The following is a 21,904-nucleotide window of genomic DNA, read 5'->3' as shown; positions in this document are numbered from 1 at the left end:
CTTGACCAGATGTCTTGCATAATCCATTTCTAACCTCTTTTACTAAAAAATTCAATAGTTGTCCTGTAACAGCTGAAGGATGGTTTATTTGAAGACACTTCAGCCATGTAGCAGTTGATAGCAAATGAAACAAAAATGGATGCAGAAGATGAAAAGGTCAGCTTAAGGTTTAACTAAAAACAACACTGCCTGATGGTAGGGGAAAGTCACAATTTCCCATTAAAACTGTGTCAGGTTTCGTCACTGGGCAGGAAAGCAGGACTCGATTGCAGGACTTTCTTAGCAGAAACACTGTTTTGTTGCAAAAACCAGTGTTTTTGTTTTTTTTTTGCCTGTCCCATTTGGTTCTTTAGCCATCAGAATTGTTGTCTGAAGACCAACAAGGATACCCAATGGATTTACTTTGCCAAATGGATCATCGTGGCACTGCCGTATTGGTCCATTTGGTCGATCTTTGTTTTTATTATTTATTATATTTTATTTTCAGATGTTACAGACGGGACAGACATGAGTGAGGGATAGGAAAGGGAGAAAGAAAGAGGAAGGAAAGGAAAAACAGAAGGGGAGAGGGACAGTGAGCAAGGGGGAGAGAAAAAAAATAAAAATCTCCTGGATCACCTGTTGAGAGAAGAATAGAAAACAAGCAAAAAAAAACAAAGCAACATACTAAACACAACACCATCGCATTAATCTAGCTAAGTGTAAACAGCAGTAAATACTAAATATTCAATGTTGTTGTGCAGCACGCAGGACAGATGTGCTTCGAAGTAGCAGCCAAGAAAGGTGTAATTTGGGTCTACGAGCAGTGAACACCCGTGTGCATACCTGTGTGGATCAGCGCGCTTGTATTCCAAAGGTTTCTCCATGTAACGATCTGCTAGGGAGTGTGGGGGGGCCACAGCCCCGTCCTCCGGGGTGTGAAGCGGGTATGGAGGAGATCAAAACTCCAGACATCCAGAGGCCCCCAGAACACAAGAGACCATGGAAGACCAACAGAGGGGCAGCCGCGCCACTGTTCCAGTAAGAGCTGAGGAGAGTCCCAGATGAGGGTTCACTCAGCAGCCGCGGAGCAGAAGCCAGGGGGAGTTGCGGTGACGCGCCCATGAGCTCCGCCGGCCCCCAGCTGTGCCTGAGTGACCGGCAAAAACCAGTGTTACAAAAAAGTAACATCCACAGCAGTAAAATCCCCAGCTCCTGGTGCAATGCTAAAAACACTCCCTCCACAGTTTCCCCAGAACTATAGGGATGGGAAGCTTGAAACAGCCATTTTAACACTGTAGCTGTGTCCAAATTCAGGGGAATTCTGTCCTAATTCAAAGAGTCCTTTAAATGTGGCGACAAATGCATCTTACTTTTACCCGAATTTGAAGGATGGCTTTGTCCAAATTCAGGGGAAGGATGCTCCAAATGCCATACTTGGAGGCAATGATGTCACAGCAAAGCCACGAAGACTGTACTCAAAGAGTACTCCAAATGTGGCGACAAATGTGTCCTACTTTTCCCCGAATTTTAAGGGTGGGTCCAGTGTATCCTTCTTGTCCTACTTAATCCCAGGATTCATTGCGGGCCATTTTTTCTGATAACAATGTTGATCGAAGCAGGAGAGGAAAACACTGTGAAAATCTGGTGGTACAAAAGTTAAATTTTTATAGCGGTTGTGTTGTTAAGCTATGAGCATCTGCATAGACATGATTTTTTCTAATTTAAATAACCGTAAACGAGCTTGTGTGGTGGGTTCTGCGGTTTTTCATGTATTGCTGCTTACATACAGCCACTTTAGATTTTTACAAATTCATGCTTTGGTGATATGTTGTAGGGAACAAAGACCAAATGGCTCAATTGATTAAAACGAGGAGAAAAGGATCACTACTTTACTGCGGTGAAGAATTCACCACTGTGACATGGAGGTACAAGAATAAATCAATTTACACATTTAACCCTAATGTTGTACAGCTGCGGTCCCCAACGTTTTTTGCGCCGCAGACTGGTTTATGTCAGACAAGGACCGGCCTTTAAGGTGTCGCAGAAAAAAACAAAATGAAATGATATGACCAAGACAAAAACTGTGGTATTTTGTAACTATAATAAAAAACATGAATTCACTGTGTAATTATGTAGCTTTGTTAGCAGCATCCTCCTGAAATTCGCCAAAATTGAGAGTAACATCCTCCTCTCTGCCCCTTAACGCTCTCTGGTCGCTATTGTATCACGGAAATATTTCTTTCAAAATAAGACACACAACTATCACACGGGAAAAGACCCAGGGAAACCGAGTTAACAATAAAAACCCTGAAACCCATAAACTTCACACCTGAGCCTCAACTCTCGCGGCGGTACCAAATGACTAACGGACCGCTGCTGTACAGAACCTGTGGTGTCCTGACGGTATTCCTCTAGTGTTCTGCTGTAAAACCTTTTAGATTTAAGGATTAACATAGTTGCCATGGTTTCCTCTCTTCTCTTATTTGTTGTGTGTGTGATCAAGACAATTCTGGAGAAGATGGGCCTACAGGGAAAAGTCACCCACTTTTCCTGTGGAGTTGTCTGCTTCCACCCAACTTCCTTACTAGACCCCCACCATTTGTCTTACAGTATGGGTGTGGAACATGTTTAAATCCAGTGGCACCAAGGCATTATACAATAAAATAATGTGATTAATGCATAAGTAAAAGAAACTCCTATACAGCAGACGGCAGTTTGATAAAGTGCTATGAAAAAAAAGAAACCAAAAAATTAGATTCTAAAGGTTTCAAAGAGATGGCAATGAGAAAGGTTTTTTTAGCTCCTCCAGAATTAAAAATGTATATAAAAACGGAGCAACATTTCTGTGTCCATTTAAAAGTTCTCGCACTGTGGTGCTAGCGACCGGAAAACACAAAAGTAAGGGCGGACTTGAACAAAGGCAGGTTGTCCATAGCTTTTTATATGTTGTATACTCATTGTTTTTTCAGTAAAGTTTCTATGGAAAAAAGGGGGCTGTCCACAGCTGCTCACTTCCTGCCTACCCGTCTGTCAAAGGATACTACCTACGCGATGTAGGTAGGTAGAATCCTTCGGTGCATTGTTCCCCCGAATTTGGGCACAGCATGTGTTGAGCTTCTCAAGCACAGATGTTTTGAAACTATGCTCCAACGCATGGTTCAAAACACCCAGATCATGTGACCATGACTGAAAATGGTTTTGGTGTGCTTCACACACTTTAACAGGCTCAATATTTTTCTTGTCTTGTTTGTGCAGGGATTTTTCCAAAACATGCGATGACCATCAATATTTAGAGTCTGGTATAATAAGTAGTTTAACCTCCTAAGACCCGAACTCTTTCATGGCATGCATTTTTAATTTCTCTTTGATATTTGGGCTAATTGGGACGATTTTACATTGTTTTACATTGATGAATGTAAAAACAAAGAATTACCAGATTTTTTATTACCTAATTTTTGTTTCTAAGAAAAATGAGAGCCACATATGAGGATATTCATTTAAAATTTCGATAGGACAGTAGCAGTATAATGTCCTCGTAACTGGATATCAGGCCCTTGTAGAGCAAAATTGAGTATTTTGGTCTAAATAACCCAAAATGTGATGTCCACATATGTGGACGCCAGGTCCTACACTGTAAAAAAAAATTCCGTATAAAAAAGGAAAATGTCCTGATAATTTTCTGCCAGTACATTTTCTGTTTTTTTATGGATGTTTGACGGACTTTTCTGTAAATGATAAAACGGAAAATTCTGTAGATTTACAGTATACTCTCTGTACTATTTACGGACATTTCCTTCAGCTATAAAACGGAAAATTCTGTAGATTTACAGTATACTCTCTGTACTATTTACGGACATTTCCTTCAGTTATAAAACGGAAAATTCCGGTTATTCACAGTATATTTTCTGTATCATTAACTGATATTTTCCGTTAATAGAAAAATTGAAATTTCTGTTTATATTACTATTTCCAAGCACTTCTTTTCACTGTAACTCATTAAATAGTTCTTTATATCCTTAAACGTACATTTCTATGCAATTACAACCTAGTACACCATGTACTCAAAAATTCCTAAACTAAAACTTAAATTAATTTGTGCTTCGTACACAACAACATTGGTACAATTAATGTTAAATATTCTTTTATTCTCCTCAACTCAAACACTATACTAAAATATAATGACAGCATCCAGCTTGTCATAAAACGACTAAATAGCTGATACATGAACAAAATAATTCACAAGCTTTCAAATTTTTTATTTCCTTGAAATGAGGTTGCCCTCATGTAAATGTGTTTATTTACATTCATTCAAGTGGCTACCAAGTGTTTTCTTCAAACAGGACACCTGACAAACAGAAAATGTCATATTTAACGATATGTTCACATTTAATAATATCCAGAGGACCTTCTAGTTAGAATCCCTGCCTTGTGGTAGTTTTGCCTCAGCCAAATGGTTAAGGTGTGGTTTACATCCATGTCTGTCAACTTATGATACAGTATACACATGTAGTCAGTTATAGCCAAACACCTTTGATTACTGAATTGCATTCACTTCATTAATGAAGTGAATGTAATTCACATTTGTCTGAACATTTGTCTGAAATTAACTCTTTGGGGTCTTTACCTTACATACTATAACATACTTGAGTCAAAATTTGTTGACTGTTTAAGTGGTGCCACATGAATAAAACTGAACAGATCCAAAGAAGATGTGCCTGAACTTTGGGTTTATTCGAACAGGACGGATGGATAACCTCAGGACTTTTCCCCATATGATAACTACAACACAAAATAAATTAAGACAGATTACTGTCCCAAACTTAAAGATAAAAGTGTATTTACTGGACTTGTTTTGTCAGTGAGGAGCAAAGTACAATTAGAAGTGATTGTTCTGATGAAAAGTTAAACTGTAAACAGCAGCGTAGTGAATAAGGATCTGTGTCCACGAATCCTCAGCAGTGACAACACTTAAACATCATAGTTCAAAATCCTTAATGCTAGGGCTGCACGATTTTGCATAAAATGAGAATCACGATTTTTTGGCTTAGAATTGAGACCACGATTCTCTCACGATTTTCTTTTCCAGTATAAATATTTATTGCACTTATTAACTGCACATCAACTTCGTAACAGTTGAGACTGAACATAAAAACAATAAATAAACATAAAAACAACAAATGTCTCACGTTTTGTGGTTGCCGCAAAATGTTGTACTGCTTGAAATTCCGTCTCCACCGTTGCTCGACACTGCGTGTATAGAGCAGGTAGTGCAACAATAGAAAAATAGTTGCGGGACAGCACTGTGTAGCGTTTGTCTAGGGTGTTGATCATTTTCCTAAATCCCTCGTTTTGCACAGTGTTGATGGGAGCCATATCTTTGGTCAGGTGATAAGTGATAGCCTCCGTAATTTCTTTGTGCCTGCAGAAGTTCGACGGGTATAGGGAAGCACTGTATAAGGTTCCCGTTATTGATGTTTGGGTGGTTGACCGGGACGGATTTTCTCCTGTCACTTTCTTGTCATCCCTGACGTGCTCTCCGTTGTTTTTCCCCTGCTAATTTTAGCATCACACGGCACAGCTCCTGTATCACGTGGTATAAGGCTCTGCCCTTGTCATTTGTTGAGCAGGAAGAGTGAGCACTTGTTTTCATGCAGATTACGTCCCGGATCAAAATGCGGTACAATCGTCGTCCGCTTTTTTTTTCTTTTTCTTTTTTTTTTAAAATCCTTGTCATTTGGAAATGAGATTGCACGTAAGTCTGAATTGAGATCGCGATTTTCTAACGATTAATCGTGCAGCCCTACTTAATGCACACCTTTTTCTCCACGGTGTTCAAATGCTCTTAGCTGTTAAAGTAGAGGAAAAAGTCTGACACATTTCATGACCATTAAATGTTAGACAAGACTCTGAAAACGAGGTTACGGTTACAAACAAAAACCTCTGCTTGTGCGCACTCACCCTAAATCACAACAAATAAGACAATAGTAAGACAAATTACTACAAAGTCTTGTTACCACTGTTCATATACCAGTGTGACAAAGTCCTGAATGCAACCTGCATGTTAGTACATCAAGGTCCAACTGAGCTTTAAATAAACTACACTCAGCTTTTCCTTGGATTTTCAGAGTTGCTCAGTTCATACAGGAACTGCAGCAGTGGGGGTTAACGTGTCGCTGTGTTGCTCCTCCATGTCAGCCATTGAGACTAGTCGCAATTTATTCTGAGGAAAAAAAGAGAAACAACAGGACATATTTAAAAATTTTGTATTTTTATAATTTTTTTTACCTAGAACATAAACAACATTAACAAAAAAAGGATTAGGGCTGTGCGATATGACAATATATATCAGATGACGATATAAAAATGTCTATCGTTTCATATTATACACTATTGTTTGTTTTGTGGTGTTGCAAAATAAACTTTACGGCAATATTTTTTTCATGGTTTTGATGGTCACTGTAGTGGCTATATTATTTCTTAAAGTTCTCTCCTTCTCTTATACTTACAATAACCACACTATGGACGGACAAGTGACTGTTTTTACGCGTACTTTCGTTACCAACAATGACGGTAAAATCATTGCGTGGCTCCGCCGTCCGCTTGTTTATTTTCCACATAAACCTTTCACAATAAAGCTCAAGTTTCTGTTGAGACTTTTCAAAATAAACTGAAATGATATACATTATTCTCAAACATAAAATTTCAGAATATGCATCAAACAAATGACCTCAAATAAAAACATCAAGTAACTATAAATGGCGCTTACAGTCACCACGCAGATGAAGGCACAGAGAATACCAGCTTGGCCAGCAAGGATGAGGCAGAACCAGCTAGCTCCAAACTGAAGGACCAGTCAAAGGAAATCGAGGACCTTATTGTTAAACGAGGGGCTAGCTCTGTAGCATGGACATGGTTTGGTTATGAAAAGGCTGACACGCCCCAGAAAACTGTACTATGCAAATTATGCCACAAACTGGTCCCCACCACCACTCAAACATGACAAACCTCTCTAACCACCTACACAAGAATCACATGAAAGAATTTCGAGAGAGTTTACGAATGAAAAGCAAAAAAGAGCCGTCAGGTGCTCAAAATAATCCTTAGACTCAAACGTTAGAACAGGCTTTTCCTCGCAGCACGCCGCGTAATAAATACTCAGAAAGAAAATGGCGGCCATTTAAACTCATGTCTAAAAATGTATAGTTTCACGCATCGGTCAAAACACTCGACTCCAGGTACACGACGCCCAACTGAAAACACTTCACATAAGTCAAGTTGCCCGAGAATCACAGAATTTACAGAAAATGCACTATTTTGTGATATATATGTAGCCTGGTCTCAAATATCTATTTTAGACCCTACAGGTTAAAAGGATATAAATATTGTCATCTGCCCCCTGGGGTTCTATCAATTTGAACAAATGCCACAAGGCATCACAGGAGCCCCAGCCACTTTTCAGCGGCTCATGGAGAAGGCAGTGGGTGATATGTACCTTCTCCAAGTCCTAGTGTACCTTGACGACATAATCGTCTTTGGTAGAACACTCGAAGAGCATGAGCAACATCTCCTCTTAGTCTTAGTCTTAGATCGCCTTGAGGAGTTTGGTCTGAAATTGTCGCTTGGAAAAGTCAGTTCTGTCAGTCCCAAGTCAAATATGTTGGTCATATTGTCTCAAAAGATGGTATAGCCACCGATCCAGAAAAAGTAAAGGTTGTCAGGAACTGGCCAGAGCCAACAGATCTGAAAACCCTTCGCTTATTCCTTGGTTTCTGTGGGTATTATCGCAGATTTATTGCAAATTATTCAAGCATAGTCTGCCCATTAACTGAGCTTACCAAAGGTTATCCACCTACTCAGAAAAACAAGTGAGCTCAAACCAAATACTCAACCAAAACGTACCTCAAACCTTCTGAGCCATTCAAAGAGCGATGGGACCACTCCTGTCAAGCCGCATTCAGAAAAATCATTGAATGTCTGACCAATGCCCCTGTTTTGGCATTTGCAGACTCCACAAAATCTTATGTCCTACATGTGGATGCTAGCCTGAACGGGTTAGGTGCCGTGCTCAATCAAGAGTACCCTGAGGGCCTTAAGCCTGTTGCTTTTGCTAGCCGAAAGATCAGTGACTCAGAACGAAACTATCCGGTCCATCAACTGGAGTTCTTAGCACTAAAGTGGGCGGTCGTGGATAAATTTCATGACTATCTTTATGGAGCCAAGTTCACGGTTAGAACCGACAACAATCCCCTAACCTACGTGTTGACCACTGCAAAGCTAAATGCTGTTGGACATCGTTGGCTTGCAGCTTTAGCCACGTACGATTTCAACATCCAATATCGCCCTGGTGGTCACAACATAGACGCATATCTATTGTCCCGACAACACACCAATGACACTGAATGGACAGATGTTCCACAGTCTGCAATAAAAGCCATCTGTAAAAAGGAATCTATCTATGAAGCTACTAAGTCCCCTGTCAGGCTAGTAGACCAACTGGGAGTTCCTACATCCGTGATTCCAGAAGCTTATGTCCTTCCAGTAAGTCTAAAAGCAACTTTGGAAGATCAATTGACTCCTACAGACTTACAAGTTGCTCAAGATCTGGGCCCTATTTCAGGAAGCCGGTTTAGAAAACTCAGAGTGAAAAACGATACGCAGGGTTGAGTAACCCCGAACTGTCCAACTCGGAATATTCGGTTTCAGAAAGGCTGATAACAATTAGTTCAGTCAACGCGGAGTTGCTGTAACCCCAAATTAAGCGCGCGCACGAGGATACATAAAGCCCTGATTAGTGGAGCACAGATTAAGCGAGTCACCATGGAGACGGAGGGAAAGAAGGCGCGGTCAATGTATTTTACAGCGCTTGAGGCCGAAATTATCGGCAGTATATGCCGATAACATGCAAATTTTGCCGAAAAAAAGTAACACAGCCTCAGCTGCAAAAGAAAGGGAGCATGCATGGCAAAACATAGCCGACAGAGTCAATGCGTGAGTGTTAATTTAAACATTGATCTAGGGATTTCCACCCATATAACACGTTATTTTATTATATTTTATTTTATTTTGTATTTTATACATTTTATTTTGTGACGTGATGTGAGCGCAGGTGCAACCCAACAGGCCCCAAACGTTCCTGGCAGCAAGTAAAAATGAAATATAAAAATATAGTCCAAACAGGTAAGGTGTAATTGTATTATGAGCCATAGTGCTTGGTCTGTTTGTCCGATGTAAATCAATTGCAGTTAGAGGCTACATTAATTTCCCCTCTGTAAGCACTTATTGAAATTATCTGAGCACATTACAAGTACATATTTGCTTACTCTGTATGCTCAAATGTAACCCGTTATAGCCAACAGAAAAAAAAGCGGAGGCCCGAAAAACAGGTGGGGGTCCTCCACCACCACCACTCACAGACGCTGAGCAGTTGGCTTCCACATTTGTGATAATGTTGGCAGCATCACATATGATCTTCACAGTGCAGAGACCACAAATTAGCATCCATTACTATAATGAAATAATTTGTTAGTTTGAAATGCTACAGGGAGCTATGTACCTGTACATTAATGCTGTGGAAAGACTTCCTGTTCACATAGTCTCCTTCATTTACTGAAGGAGCAATGATTGGAATGTGAGTGCCATCTGTACAGCCAATTACGCCTGGGAACCGTGAGAATAAATGTAAAATTTAAGTAGTAGTTCAAGTATCACCACATCATGTATTAAGTTTTGTTCATCCTGATACCTGCAATTTTGTGGAATCCCTCTTTGATAAATCTTATGGGTCTATGACCGGGGAACACCACAAACGAGTACAGGAGACGTTTCAGTGCAACTGTAACATTCCTGACTGCCCGACAGACGGTAGCCTTGGAAACGTGCTCAGCGTCACCAATATTATACAGAAAGCTCCCGTTTGCAAAAAACCGAAGTGCAATACAAATAATATGTACAGAACTGAGAGAATGTCCGCGATGTGTCACATGAGCAATATTAGGCCTGAGGATGTTATTCAAATAAATTATAGATTGTGCTGAAAAACGGTAACGTTCACACAGAAAATCATCAGGAAATGATAAAATGTCCGAACGCGCTCTAATCACTCTCTCCCGGCGGAGAGCTCTGCGGAGAATTTGTGCTTCAACATCTACTGGCTCTTCAAGGAAGGAGCACGCCATGTCTGACACTTCCTACAGTCAGGTTTCCGACAAAGAGGCGGAGAAGGTCAGGGTTAGTTGAAGTAAACCTGCTAGGGGGCAGGTTAGCTTCACGGAGTGTGTCGTCATAGTAACTCACTCAGAATTAATCTGAACTCGCTTTAAACCGAAAACCCAGAGTTTTCGTTAACTCAGGGTATACTTACTCAGAGTTTGCACTACACCGGCTTCCTGAAATAGGGCCCTGGACCCAGTCATTGGACCAGTCAAACAAGCCATCCAAACTGGAAAGCAACTTATCACATCCAAAAATTCACCACCTGACATGTCTTTGTTAAGTCGTGAGAGCAGGAAACTTGAACTGAGAGACAAAATACTATATCGACAGAGAAAACTGGCCAATGGCACAGTTCACAAACAACTGGTTTTACCAGATCGATACAGAACAAGTGTAATGAGATCACTACATGATGAATGTGGACATCTAGGAGTCGAGAAGACAACAGAACTCACCAAAGACCGTTTCTATTGGCCACGCATGAATGCTGATGTGGACCAGTACATCAAAACGTGTGGACGTTGTGTCTTTTGCAAAACTCTCCCACAACGGTCGTCTCCACTCAGTCAAATCACTAGCAAAGGTCCTTTAGATCTAGTCTGTATTGACTTTCTTCAGATTGAACCAGATAACAAAGGCGTTGCTAATGTATTAGTAGTGACTGATCATTACACAAGGTACGCCCAGGCATTCCCTACAAAAGACCAAAAGTCAATCACAGTTGCAAAAGTATTATGGGAGAAGTACTTTGTGCATTACGGATTACCTGCCCGGATACACTCAGATCAAGGTCGAGACTTTGAAAGTCGCCTTATCAAAGAGCTCTTGTCTATGCTAGGTATCCGAAAATCACGTACCTCACCATATCATCCGCAAGGAGATGCTCAGCCAGAACGTTTTATCAGAACCTTGCTATCAATGCTTGGAACTCTTGAAAATGTACAGAAACAAAACTGGAGTCAGCACATCAGCCAGTTAGTACATGCCTATAACTGCTCAAAAAATGAGTCTACTGGATATTCTCCATACTATCTAATGTTTGGACGTAATGCCAGATTACCCATTGACATTATCTTTGGTGCTGTTCTTGAAGATGACGCGGAGATGACTCACCTGCAGTACGTCGACAAAATGAGGAAAGAACTCAAACAAGCATACCATCTAGCTACCGAGAATGCAACAAAGAACCATTTGAGGAACAAGTCACGTTATGACCAAAGAGTAAGAGACCAACCTTTACAAGAGGGAGACAGAGTCCTGATAAGAAACGTTGGCCTTACTGGTAAACACAAACTGCAAGACCGATGGAAGTCAATACCTTACATTGTCATCACACAGCTGCCAAACCTACCTGTGTACAAGGTAAAACCGGAACAAGGATCTGGAGGTGTCAAAACTCTACACAGAGACCATCTGCTACCAATCGGTTATCTTGTCAGAATCGCAGATAACTCCGTTTCACCTGAAAGAGTAAGAACACTAGTTACTAGAAGACGTCATGCCAACAGACGTCAGATACGAGACCAAGAAGATCGGTTATCTGATGTCTTGCCAGACTCCGAATCTGAGAATGAGTATGTCTACAAGTACCCCACCATTACCAGTGACCATATTCAGAGACATGAATTCAGGTCAGACAGACCTAACACAGAATCTGTTGCCTCTGATAATTCCCCCTCATCTGAGGGTGAACCGGAATTAGAGGAAGGACCTTCTGAAAGTTCTCATGAAGAGGAATGCCAGCCATCAAATGTGGAAGGAGATACCAGTGATACGGCTGCAGACACCGAAGTGGAGTTGAGGACTCCCGCAAGACCTAAAACCCGAAAGTCAATGCGAGAGGTGAAACCAGTAATCCGTTTGACCTATGACAAACCTGGAACGCAGTCTGAGGAACCTGTGACTATTGTACACCAAGGCATGGTTATACAGTTGAACCTCAGTAGCACCAGAGATAAAAACCATCATACACTCAACAAAAATATAAACGCAACACCTTTGTTACTGCTCCCATTCCCCATGGGATGGACGTAGAGACCTAAAATTCATTCCAGATACACAATATAACCATCCCTCCCGAACAGAGGTCACAAATCAGTCCAAATGTGTGGTAGTGGGCACATCTGCTATATTGAGATAATCCATCCCACCTCACAGGTGTGCCACATCAGGATGCTGATCTGACATCATGAGTAGTGCACAGGTGTACCTCAGACTGCCCACAACAAAAGGCCACCCTGGAATGTGCAGTTTTTTGCGCTATTGGGGGTCTGGGGACCCAGAACCGGTCAGTATCTGGTGTGACCACCATTTGCCTCATGCAGTGCAACACATCGTCGCATGGAGTCTATCAGATTGTCAATTGTGGCGTGTGGAATGTTGGTCCACTCCACTTCAATGGCTGTGCGAGGTTGTTGGATATTCGTGGGAACTGGTACACGCTGTCGTATATGCCGGTCAAGCACATCCCGAACATGCTCAATGGGTGACATGTCCGGTGAGTATGCTGGCCATGCAAGAACTGGGACATTCTCAGCTGCCATCTGCCCTGAACAATGTGAACCATGATTCATCCGTGAAGCGCACACCTCTCCAACGTGCCAGACGCCATCGAATGTGAGCATTTGCCCACACAAGTCTGTTATGGCGACGAGCTGGAGTCAGGTCAAGACCCCGATGAGGACGACGGGCATGCAGTTGAGCGTCCCTGAGACGGTTTCTGACAGTTTGTGCAGAAATTGTTTGGTTGTGCAAACCAATTGTTCCAGCAGCTGTCTGGGTGGCTGGTCTCAGACGATCTTGGAGGTGAACCTGCTGGATGTGGAGGTCCTGGGCTGGTGTGGTTACACGAGGTCTGCGGTTGTGAGGCCGGTTGGATGTGCTGCCATATTCTCTGAAACGCCTGTGGAGACGGCTTATGGTTGAGAAATGAACATTCAATGCACGGGCGACAGATCTGGTTGACATTCCTGCTGTCAGCATGCCAATTGCACGCTCCCTCATTGCTTGTGGCATCTGTGGCATTTTGCTGTGAGACAAAACTGCACATTCCAGGGTGGCCTTTTGTTGTGGGCAGTCTGAGGTACACCTGTGCACTACTCATGATGTCAGATCAGCATCCTGATGTGGCACACCTGTGAGGTGGGATGGATTATCTCAATATAGCAGATGTGCCTACTACCACACATTTGGACTGATTTGTGACCACTGTTTGGGAGGGATGGTTATATTGTGTATCTGGAATGAATTTTAGGTCTCTACGTCCATCCCATGGGGAATGGGAGCAGTGACAAAGGTGTTGCGTTTATATTTTTGTTGAGTGTATAAAACGCTCTAAACACCCAAGGCATTACTCTGAGCCCAAGTCTAAAATCCTGCGTTAGATGAGGACATCTAAATACTTTAGACGGGGAGGGTGCAGCCTGGTCTCAAATATCTATTTTAGACCCTACAGGTTAAAAGGATATAAATATTGTCATGTAAAAACTTTATTGTAAATATTTCATATATGTGTTTAAAAAAACAAAAAAGAGTTCAAATGCATTAAAAATGTGTTTAAAATCACAATAAATAGAAGTCAATCATAATTTAAGTGTTCATGGAGTTAAAAGTTACAAGAAACCCAAAGGTTTGTTATCTAATGTGAAACAAGGAAAACTTTGTATTTGCTTCAAGTTGTTTTACACGCTCATTTTGGGTTGTCAATCTTGTATTTGCTTTTATCCCATTGGTTGATGTAAACCTATTGTCCGATCAGACGTAAGGAAGGCGGGATCTAAGTGAGGCGAAAGAAAACAAAAACTAAGCTAGTGAGAGTCGGCAGCAGCACGTTACCGGAGGACGTTGTGTACCAGAGCTAACGGGAGAATAGTCAAAACAATAGCCGTGGATGCAGAGGCTACGTTCCTGTTATGGACTGTTTTACCCTGTGATGATGGACCGAGAGCAATTCTCTGGACCCTTCTGCTGTGGATAGGATTTCCGTGGGTTTGTCCCAGTGTGCTCAGCAGCCCATGTATGCCGCTAATTCCGACCACGTTGCCGAGTGGAGGCCGCATGGTCACCAACCGAGCCTGCCCCTCAGCTTGTCCTCGCACTTAGCCCGAAGGATTTGTGAGTAGCCATGAGCACGTGCGTTTTGTTTTCTGCTTGTTTATCAAGCAAAGCCGCCATTTGTGTGTTTTTCTGGCCCAACGAGCCCGAGCAACGATCAGGCCTGCAACGGTTTCAGTAAAGAGCTCTAAAAGGTTACAAATTTGAACTGAACTTAAAGGGGAATATCTTGGATAAATATGTTGTTTCTAAACATTGACTGTGAATTGTGAAGAGGAAAAAAACCATCCAATTGAATTGTAAGGAAACACTTTGGAACTTGGAATATTGTCTTTTTTTTAATTTAAATCATACTTTGTTTTGACTAAATCTTACATTTTGAATTTAAAGTTTTGTGTTGTGTCATATTTATGATTTACAGAGTTTATGAGTGATAAGGGTTACTAAAAAGGTAAAAGAGAGGTTTAACATGTTAGATAAAGATTAAACAGAACTCATTATTTTCACTAAGTGGAGGCACCGCTAACATTAAGATTTCTAAGTACAAAGGTTAAAACTGCGCTATTGTTTCTCCTGTTTACCAATAAAAGAAGCAACGTACCCAGGGCCCCGCTCAGAGTACTATCACCATCTTAACTGAGGGTTAATCCAGAGCTACTTGAGTTGGGTGCTACATATATCGTTATCAGGAGAGATGTCTTACATTGGGATGTGAGATTTTGGTCATATCCCACCGCCCTACAAAGGATTATAATTCACGTAGAGTTGCATACACATAACAGCATTCTGTTGCAACAAAAACAGTTTATAATTAAAGTAACATACATACCTTGAAAAACTAAATCAACCACAACATTAAACTCACCTTGTTTCTGTAGAGAAGGTGATCAGGGTTTTTCTTCATTTCCTGAGACCAGCTGCTCTGGATCATAACCAGCTTGTATCTTCATCTTTTTTTTCACTGGGGGAAGTCTTTCCTTTTCCTGGCCATTGCTCTGCACTGGAAAATCAAAGTGTGTGACCAAAGGTGAAATAAGGGATATTTTTCCACTGCAGGACTTTTAAAGTGCTTCAAGTAGTGATAGCTGTTGATCAATTTCTCAAATAATATGTAAGGATCTGAATTTTTAAGAAAGATACAAATATCTCTGCTTATATTTGGCTAAAAGCTTGATATAGACACAACAGTTTATAATATGTCAGCATCCCCCACAAGGCATATAAATCCCCTGCACACTAGCACTGCGCTTACATTATAGTTCAATCAAGAAATAGTTATTATTGATTTATTATTGAATTTTTTTTAGTAATATTTATTAGTATTTGATAGGGCCGGGCCATATTATACCGTTCATGGTAATACCGGTATAATGTTAGGCAACGATAGGAAAATGAAATATCGCGATAGAATGGGAGTAAAACGCGCATGCGCAGTGCCTTTGTTTTCATGCACATGGCCGATTGTTGAGTGAAACAGATGAACCAGAATTGGTTTGTAAAAATGGTGCAACTTCAGTGATGTGGAACTGGTTTGGTGTTTGTCCGTCAGATACACGACAAAGCACATTTTTTTGCAGAACATGCAAGCGGCCGTCGTTATTGTCGTATTTGTCGGACTAAGATGCTCTTAAATCTGGGAGTAATCTGGGTCCTAAACGCCGTATGCTTCAGGTCAAACGAACACTGCAGCATCACTGAGAGTTAAAAACTGTCTAAATTCTTTCATCTTTAATAAAACGATCAGCATTGCTGTTTTACCAGGTGTAACTATGAAGTTTAACTTCCAGGCATCCATGAAAACAAAATTTATTACATTTAACGGAGTTAGAAGTTAGCAGAAAGCTAGCGGAAGTTAGCTCGCTAGTTTCGCTAGTTACCTAAGCATGATATTGCATGTTCTGACTGAGAGATTTCTGAAAAAATTAAAACGTACAGCTCTGCTGTCATTTCCAACATAAATTAAGACAGGAAACTAAACAGCAGTGACGTTTGTAGGGTTACTGAAGTTGGGCTAGCTGTTATACAATGATGTGCTACGTGATCGCTAGCGACACAGCTATGTTTAGCATAACATAAACAGTGAAGCTGGAGGACGAACACTAACACTTTTTCCACTTATAAAAGTTAACGTGAAGGTTCCTCATGGTTAGAGACAAATGCAATCGCATGGCAGGATGCTGTAAACGGACCAAACTTCAGTCAGGAGAACAACTGAGATAATCCATCCACAATACGAGGTTAGTCATTAATATACTGCAACAACATGGGAATAGAGCAGCTGCCAGAGAATTCAACATTAATCAATCAATGGCACAGAAGTGGAGGACGCAAGAAGAATGAGTTTAATAAAGTTTGATTTATCTGACTGCTTTGTTTCGCTTAATGTGCCTTATAATCCCATGCACCTTATGGTCCGAAAAATACGTACTGCAGTTTAATGTTGCAAAGCACCTCTTTTTAAATTCAGTGGATATTATACATGGTTATGCTCAGGATATGTCAGCCCATTTCTGCTAGAAATGCCTTTTGGTTAAACTTTCAGCAAGGAATTTGCATTTGCACTGTTACATTTTTATAAAGCTTTAATGTACATAAAAACCAGCTTCTTGTTTAAGTGAAAATAAATGGAAGGTTGTCTTTTTGCGCTAGTAATGTTGTGGAGTTGTATTTTGTCTCGCATCAATTATATCGTCAGTTATATCGTTATCGCAAATTTTCAAATATATATCGTGATAAATATTTTTGGCCATATCGCCCTGCTCTAGTATTTGATCACATTAGCACAGTGGGGTGACAAAAATATTCCACATACTAGAAATGCTGCTCAGCATTTCATAAATTACATTTTCAACAAATGTTGGAGTAAAAACACAGTTACAGGGAAAATGTGTCTGTCTGTAAATATTAACTAAACATTTCTATGTGCTACAAAATAGACATAATTGTAAATGTGCTGAGGTGAAACTATACTTTCAATAATAATACCACCGAAATAATCTATGCTGGTCAGCTAGCTGAAAGTATTTACTTTAGCAGCCCAAATCAGAGGCTAACATTAGCATTTGCTAGCATCAGCCAGGAAGGTCTGAGGCTTAAACTAGGGTTAGTGTAACTTTGCCTGAAACCCTTTAAAGTGTACAGTAGAGCCAACTGTAAAACACAAGTATTGATACAGTACTTATTAGAGTCCTAGAATAATTTCTAGAACCATTAAGTTCTCACTTTTCTCAGTTATCCACATCGCTGACTTTCGCTAATTAGCTAGTTAGCAGTCACAGCTGTGTAATACCCAGAGAGACACAGACTGCTAACTATAATATTTATGAAAACTGGTTCAGACACTGAAGGGCAAAACTGGTGGTATCACAGTAAAAATTATTTTAACATTAACTGAAATGGAAAGCTTAAGTCATGTTAAACCTAAATAACAATTATTTTAAAAAATGAGTCAGCAAAATATTCCTGACTTGTCTGGAGACAGCCGAAACCAGTTAACAAATAAATTAACAATTCTTTCTAAATAAAAACGCGGAGTCTTTTGAAAAACATTATTTTAATAAAAGAAAACGTGAGTTTTGATACTTACAACAGAAATTTGAAGGCAGTTTCTCCAACTTCAGAGTCCAAAATCCAGATGAAGCCTGAAAGAAGCCTAATGGCTGCTCTTGCGCTTACTTTTCCCACCTTTTCGGGTTCTTTTTCCCACAATGCATTGCAGTAGTTGAGAACTACAGAAAAATACCTGTAAATGACTAATACGGAAAATCCCTTCACGTTTATACAGTAGATTGTACTGTATTTTTACGGATTTTTTTTTTACAGTGTAGGAGGTTAAAATTGTACAGGGCTTGCCTGTGTCATTGTTTCCCAGAACAACACTATCAGGATTTGGCAGTTGACAAATTGGGCAGCAGGTGTCACTGTGACATTGGTTTCAGATTGTTTCAAAGCCTTGATACAGTTTATGCACAAATACTTCAAACATTGCAGTGTTTCACGAAGCCTCACCCTGCCCATCTGCACTCTCTCCAATTCCATGCCACAGGATTCCTGGATATGAAGGAGAAAATGGGTAAGTAATGTTCACGAACAGAAAGGTAAATGGCCTGTGTTTTGTATAGCACTTTTCTAGTCCCTAAGGACCCCAAAGCGCTTTACACAACCTGTCATCCACACACAGGTGATGGCAAGCTACATTGGAGCCACAGCCACCCTGGGGCGCACTGACAGCGCACCGAGACTGTCCAAGCCAGGCCTCGAACTGGCAGCCATCCTTTTACTGATATCCTCTCTGACAGGATGCCGATTAAACGCAGAACTAAACCTAAAACAGCCGGAAAGGATGGATCACGGTTCATCGGCTTCCGTGTCTTTGCCACTGTCTAGCCGCACAGCACAGCGCATGGAGATGCCGGACTTCAGTGAGGAAGAGCGGCAGCAAGTGTTACGGGCTTATCGCAAGGAGGAGCTGCGTTGGAAGCCTTGGCTCCATCCCGACAGGGAGCTCTCACGTGTTGCCTCGCCTCAGCCGCTCGCCCTCAGCGCCCCGCTCAGACTTTACTTCCTGAAGCTGAAAGAAGAGTTGTTCAGAAGGGTCTACTACGGGTGTCATGGATTCCGACCTCTATGAGTGACAGGAAGCAGCTTGTGCCCAGTGTGAGTACAAGAAAATAATTATTATAACATGATGTGTTAAATTTGTTTACATCAGAGGAATAAGGAAGGATTGGTCTGCACTGTTCCAAAAAATAGTAATGTCAAAGTATCTTACTGTATATTTTACAGTTTTGTACTGTCTTTCTAGAATATCATGAAATTTACATAAGTAGACTGTGATTTTACATGTCAAAGGTAAAATAACATAACATCACTGTACATATAGTAAAACACAATTTACTTGTTTTTTAAATATATTTTTTTGTACATATGCATATTTAGATTGTAAAAATACATTCACAAATGTATCATAATTTCACAAATATTTGTCTGATATGTGAGAGAATGATCTGTTAAATCCAAATGTAATACTATGGAAAAATATATAAAATGATCGAAAATTAATGAGAATAATCAATAATTAAAGGAGTATTTGAATTATAATTGTGCTGAAAATTTCAGGTCATCTAGATCTGACTCAATAATTCAGAGGTAACAAGTGAAAATATAATTAATAGGAATAAAAACTAAAAAAAACATATAAACATTGCACGGCCACGCTGTGCTAATTATATATTTAAAAAAATAAATGTAGAGGTAGGAATTGCAATTGCAATAAATCTCAAAGTATTCACAACATTCCTGAACAGAAATACAGGGAGTGCAGAATTATTAGGCAAATTAGTATTTTGTCCACATCATCCTCTTCATGCATGTTGTCTTACTCCAAGCTGTATAGGCTCGAAAGCCTACTACCAATTAAGCATATTAGGTGATGTGCATCTCTGTAATGAGAAGGGGTGTGGTCTAATGACATCAACACCCTATATCAGGTGTGAATAATTATTAGGCAACGTCCTTTCCTTTGGCAAAATGGGTCAAAAGAAGGACTTGACAGGCTCAGAAAAGTCAAAAATAGTGAGGTATCTTGCAGAGGGATGCAGCAGTCTCAAAATTGCAAAGCTTCTGAAGTGTGATCATCGAACAATCAAGCGTTTAATTCAAAATAGTCAACAGGGTCGCAAGAAGCGTGTGGAAAAACCAAGGCGCAAAATAACTGCCCATGAACTGAGAAAAGTCAAGAATGCAGCTGCCGAGATGCTACTTGCAACCAGTTTGGCCATATTTCAGAGCTGCAACATCACTGGAGTGCCCAAAAGCACAAGGTGTGCAATACTCAGAGACATGGCCAAGGTAAGAAAGGCTGAAAGACGACCACCACTGAACAAGACACACAAGCTGAAACATCAAGACAGGCTTTTGAGTGTCCTTGCAAAGAAAGGTGGCTATATTGGTCGCTGATTTGTTTTTGTTTTGTTTTTGAATGTCAGAAATGTATATTTGTGAATGTGGAGATGTTATATTGGTTTCACTGGCAAAAATAAATAATTGAAATGGGTATATATTTGTTTTTTGTTAAGTTGCCTAATAATTATGCACAGTAATAGTCACCTGCACACACAGATATCCCCCTAAAATAGCTAAAACTAAAAACTACTTCAAAGAACATTCAGCTTTGATATTAATGAGTTTTTTGGGTTCATTGAGAACATGGTTGTTGTTCAATAATAAAATTATTCCTCAAAAATACAACTTGCCTAATAATTCTGCACTCCCTGTGATAGGTTTGTAGCTTGAACCCATCCGCTGGAACGTTGGAGACAATATAATTACACTGCAAAGCAAGACACGAAGTAGGCAAAGTTCTTCATGTTTCTCGTGCACGGGAGATAACCGGACAAATGCCGTTCCTTCGCTTGACCCCAGTTGCTCTCGTCCGTTCTCCCGTAACACTGCCCTTTTATTGAGGTTACATGAATATGCATAGGTTCATTAACATATGACGTCTACATACACACAAAGAGTACTTTGCCTGTGTGTGGAGTGATTTGTGTGAGGTCAAGATGTGACCCTGTGAAGACTCCCCAAAGCTGGTGCCACGCGTCTAGCAGATCTATCTAAACAAAAGGCTCTTATACTTAAAGAGATATACGTGTGTTTGCTATACCATATATCAACAATGAGAAGTTAGGACCTCTCTGATGTTCCTAGACTGTGGGTGTGCATTCTAGTGTGGAATACACACCAAGCCTTTACAGCCTGCTAAAGATCACAGTCCTATCACTACACAATTGATTATACACCTCTAAGCATATACGGTTAAATATTTCTAAGCATAAATGACAATCAACAATACAAAATCTAACATTCCCCCCTTTATTGACCTTTATGCTAGAAAAGTTCCCAGTTATGAATACCTCATGTCTGACAGTTTCAATGCAAACATTTTTATACACAGCATATGTCAAATCACCGTAAATTACTGTAAAAGTACACAGTTTAACAAATGTATTAGCAGTGATCCCATTCCTCATTGATCTCATCCAATGGCAAACTGCATCCTACAGGCAAACAAAGAAATTGTTAATTTAATAGTTAAAATAAGAAAGTAACATTTTCAACAACATCTCAGCTTGGTGGGGCTTCCTCCGGGTGTGCAAATCACATGTCTCTCTGCAGAGTGGTTTGAGTTCTGCAGGGCGTCATGAATGTCTCTTCCAGTTGTTTCCATGACTGTCCATAGGACCAGAGTCCTGTAGAGTAAACATTCAAACATACCAGTTAGTTTTGTTGTTTGTCAACATGGGTCTCAGCTATTTCCAAAGCTGCAGAACTCTCAGCACTCAAGTTTTATGGCCTCTACCAACCCCCATCACCTCACTTCAGGCCTTCGTCCTGCGAGGGGGATATTTATGACTCCTCAATTGTCCACGCTCTGCAGAAAAACACCTCTGTGGAAAGGGTGCTGGGTTCAGTTATCTTACTGCTGTTATGATCCCAGCAGCCTTCAGAGTGTCATCGTATGCACAGTATAGTGGCACAGCATTAGGTGATGTTCATAGGAAACTGCTGTCATCACCACCATAGCTTCTGGTTCCTGTGCTTTCACAAAATCATGATGCCATCCTTAGACTCCCTCTGCGTTGTCGATGGACCTTGG

At 40.6% G+C, this 21,904-nt stretch overlaps 1 long non-coding RNA gene across 1 annotated transcript in view; it reads right to left on the bottom strand.

Annotated features, from left to right (window-relative positions):
* Positions 1-343: 343 nt before the first annotated feature.
* Positions 344-21,904, bottom strand: part of LOC146689115 (uncharacterized) — a 370,205-nt gene continuing 348,644 nt past the window's right edge. The window contains exon 3 of the long non-coding RNA XR_014915984.1: positions 344-760. This is a non-coding gene — a long non-coding RNA (uncharacterized LOC146689115). The remainder of the gene's footprint in view (positions 761-21,904) is intronic.

Source organism: Copadichromis virginalis, linkage group LG17 (assembly GCF_057382275.1).
Source record: "Copadichromis virginalis isolate Kocher_CV1m ecotype Utaka linkage group LG17, C_Virginalis_male_GT1.1, whole genome shotgun sequence".
NCBI classification, from domain to species: Eukaryota; Metazoa; Chordata; class Actinopteri; order Cichliformes; family Cichlidae; genus Copadichromis; species Copadichromis virginalis.
This window is presented reverse-complemented; position numbering and strand designations above follow the sequence as displayed.